The 3,967-nt window shown below is 36.5% G+C and overlaps 1 long non-coding RNA gene across 1 annotated transcript; it reads left to right on the top strand.

Annotated features, from left to right (window-relative positions):
• Window positions 1-1,464: 1,464 nt before the first annotated feature.
• Window positions 1,465-3,535, top strand: LOC104094571 (uncharacterized). The gene is made up of 2 exons (XR_685931.4): window positions 1,465-1,682; window positions 3,251-3,535. It is a non-coding gene; the product is annotated as an uncharacterized lncRNA (long non-coding RNA).
• The last annotated feature ends 432 nt before the right edge of the window (window positions 3,536-3,967 follow it).

The raw sequence follows: 3,967 nt of genomic DNA, 5'->3' as shown, positions 1-3,967 counted from the left end.
CTCGGAACTCGACAAAAGTTATAAAATATGAACGCCCGTTCAACCACGAGTCCCAATCATATAAATTTTACTCAAATCCGATATCAATTCGACCCTCAAATCTTCAAATTAAACCAAGAGGGTTTTCACAATTTTTCAACTTAATTCACCAATTAAATGTTAAAAACAACTATGGATTCGGGTAGTTTCACCAATATTGAGTTAAGAATATTTACCCTGTTGTTTTCCTTGAAAATCTCCCAAAACATCGCCTCTTCCCGAGCTCCAAATCGGTAAAAATGGAAAATGGGACGAAGTCCCATTTTTAGAACTTAAACTCTCTGTCCAAGCTTTCTTCTTCGTGAACGCGGTCAGTGCATCGCGTTCGCAAAGCACAAAATTATTCCCGTCCAGATTCCTCCTTCGCGAATGCGACATGCCCCTCGCGTTCACGAAGCACAAAGTGCCTCTGCCTCAATGCCTTCTATGCGAACGTGTTCAACCAATCGCGAACGCGATGCTTCGTTTCCCCCTCACTATGTTAACGCGACACCCCCTATGCGAACGGGTAGACCAATTGCTTGGGGTCCTCAGCTGCTTCCTCTCTTCTTCGCGAACGCGTAATACCTCTCGCGTTCGCGATGCATACCCTGTCCACCCTTTGCGAACGCATCCTTCTCTTCGCGAACGCGAAGAGAAAATATTGCCAGCCTCTCAGTTCCTCTTCGCGAATGCGAGGCTCCACTCGCGAACGCAATGAAGGAAACCAGATGGTGCATCAGAAAATTCCAGCACAGTTCCAAGTCCAAAATCCAACCCGTTAACCATCCGAAACTTACCCGAGGCCCCCGAGACCTCAACCAAATACACCAACAAGTCCTAAAATATGATACGAACTTAGTTGAACCCTCAAATCACCTTAAGCAACGCTAAAACCACGAATCATACCCCAATTCAAGCCTAATGAACTTTGAAATTTTAAATTTCTATATCTTGTGCTGAAACACATCAAATCACGTCCGATTGACCTCAAATTTTGCACACAAGTCATAAATGACATAATAGAGGTATTTTAATTTTCAGAATTGGATTCCGACCCCGATATCAAAAAGTCAACCACCGGTCAAACTTTCCAAAAATTCGACTTTCGCCATTTCAAGCCTAATTCTACTACGGACCTCCAAATAATTTTTGGGACACGCAAAATTACCATACGGAGCTATAGGAATCATCAGAATTCAATTCCGGGGTCGTTTACACATAAATCGACATCCGATCGACTTTTCCAACTTGAGCTTTCCATTTTGAGACTAAGCGTCACAATTCATTCCGAAATCTCTCCGGACCCGAACCAACTAACCCGATAAGTCATAAATCAACTGTAAGGCATAAATTGCGCAATAAATGAGGGAACGGTGCTGTAATACTCAAAACGACCGGCCGAGTCGTTACACTACTATTATAGAAGCCGCTAGGAGAGGAGCTTGGGTCGTTCATGGGCATTTTGGTAAATTTGATGGTAAATTTTGTTTTGACACGTGCTACTTCTTTTGACACGTTTAGGAACTAAAAGTAAAATTACTGGATTCTTTTAGGCATTCATATCCACGAAAACCTTCGTCTAAAGTGTTCTTTGTCCAGATTTTGATAGTTTCTTCAGTTTTACTCTTCTCTCTCGCTGCTGTTGCCTGTACAGTTATTAGGTGAGGTCTTACTTCTTCTTTTTCCTCTGTTTATCCAACCTTTTCTGATTATAAATGTTATTTAGAGTTAAGATGGTATTCTTATGATGTTTTGAATCTTTCATGGAAGATTTAGCTTGCTTTCGCCTAAAATTTTAACCCAATTGATGATATATTGGTGCGTCTCTGTTTTTTTGTGCGCTTCATTTCGTGCTTGTCATGATTTAATCCTGCTTTTTATCTCTTTCAACTCTTTTAAAGTGCAGTAAGAATTGGTTTGACGTTTGTGGACTGTGTTAATTTGATTTTGACTGAGCAAAATAAACTTCGACTATGATGTTTCACAATTTGGGATGGCTGTGTAATCCAACAAATGTACCTTTTAATTTCACTGGCCTTCTTTGTTTTTGTTTTCCTCTTATGGGTTACAAAAAGCATGAATTTGTTTTAAAAATTCATGTCTAATTTCATATTTCCGTGCCTTAGATGTGAGGATGAGTGAGATGCCCACAGATTGATATCATATCGTTCAATCAGTTCTATTTAGTGTTCAATCTGATAAGAAATAGATAAACGATGTTGAATGGCATAATATAAGCAGCATGTAGAATGGGCGAAAATTTAATGTACATAATCAATTCTGAAGCAGAGGAAGATGTGAATTAATGTTAACTTCACAAGCACATATATGTTTACAGATTATTGAAAAGAAACTGCAACTTGAAGCAGACTCATTCATAACTTTGGTCAAATAATGATGAAGTTGGTTAAAAGGGGACAAAAAGGAATATAAATAGTGTCTAACAGTTACTGAAATTAGAAATATCTGAAATTTGGATACAGAATAATAATTTAAAAAATCTTATACAATTTATTACATCTGCAAACTGACTGTATAATTTGCACTTCATCGGCCTTCCTACATCTTCTTTGTGAATTTGTTATTTACCTTTGTGTCTGTAAGTTTTATTCTTAAAGTAAGCAAATGCTCCATATTTTATAAATAATGGCAAAGTAGTATTATATCAGACGTATGTGCATATGGACAGTTAGAATACCTGCTTTAATCGTACTATGTTAGTGTTCATATCGGCCAAAGGTTAAAATGACACTAGAACAATGAGATCAGAAGGAAGAGATGGACCAAATATCCCAGTCCTTTTATCATGAAGAGAGACAATGGACATGTATAGTATATATTGAAACTTCCTTCTCTTCTTTCACCAAGTTGAGAGCTGATATTTTTTGTTGTGATTAGTGTTCAAGTGGTTGAACAAAATCCAAGAATTATAGAAATACGTTACCAAAAAATAAAGCTCCTTCAATATGATCTTCTTAGTCCATTGTCTCTCTTTTTATTTGAATGACATGCCATACCAAGAAACATTTCTTCCTTATCTGGCTTTGCACTTTCGTGTGTTTTCATTCAGTGTACTTAGTTTTTTGGTTCGAAAAGGTATTCTTGCACGAAGATAATTTCGATTTCTGTTTGTTGCAACTGATACTACACTTTATGTCTGTGATTTTGATATAACTTCCATTGATGTAGTCAGAATCTGTTACTATTTTTGATGTTGTGGTTTATGCAGGAACTTTATGAAGCAGAGAGCTTCTGATGTAGAGAAGGCCACTTTTTGACATGTTTAGTCGATATATTGTGCCTTGTACTGACGCTCATATAGCAAGAAATGGGTCAGACATTGAGGTCAATAGTCTGGGAGATAAACTCTTTCCCTTGGTTTCTTTAATTTTACATAATTGAAAATTGTATCTTGTTTGTGTATTGACTGTGAACTCGCTTTTTCATATTGTTCTTTGCTAGCAGCTGGACTACTTTTATTTGTTAAAACATAGTGAATTATTCTTTTCATGAATTTTTTTGGATTATTTTACCTCACAAAAAGTGAAATTTAAAATCTTCATTTTATTTATTCAGTGTGGTCTAAACTTTTTGCCCTAGAACAACTTTTACCTGTTGAGCATATCAGACAACACATGTTGGACAACTGTTCAAAATTCATTTACAACCTCAAACGCAAACAGTAAGCTCACATATGATAAAAGTTTTGTTGGGTGAAAAATGAACAACAATGTCTGAAAAGTTGAACATAGTTAAACTTCTCTGAACAATTTAAATACTTTCACGGTAAAGAAAGAAGCACTAATAGTACCTCTTCATTTGGAACAATTGAAAATAAAATGTATGTTCAACCTCTTTACCGCTGTTAGTGCAAATTGCATATTTTCAACTGCTATGTTATACTAACTCTCAATTTGTTGTTCATACAGATACTTTATCAGATTTT

Source organism: Nicotiana tomentosiformis, chromosome 2 (assembly GCF_000390325.3).
Source record: "Nicotiana tomentosiformis chromosome 2, ASM39032v3, whole genome shotgun sequence".
NCBI classification, from domain to species: Eukaryota; Viridiplantae; Streptophyta; class Magnoliopsida; order Solanales; family Solanaceae; genus Nicotiana; species Nicotiana tomentosiformis.
The sequence above is the reverse complement of the archived record's forward strand: the minus strand, read 5'-3'. Positions and strand labels throughout refer to the sequence as shown.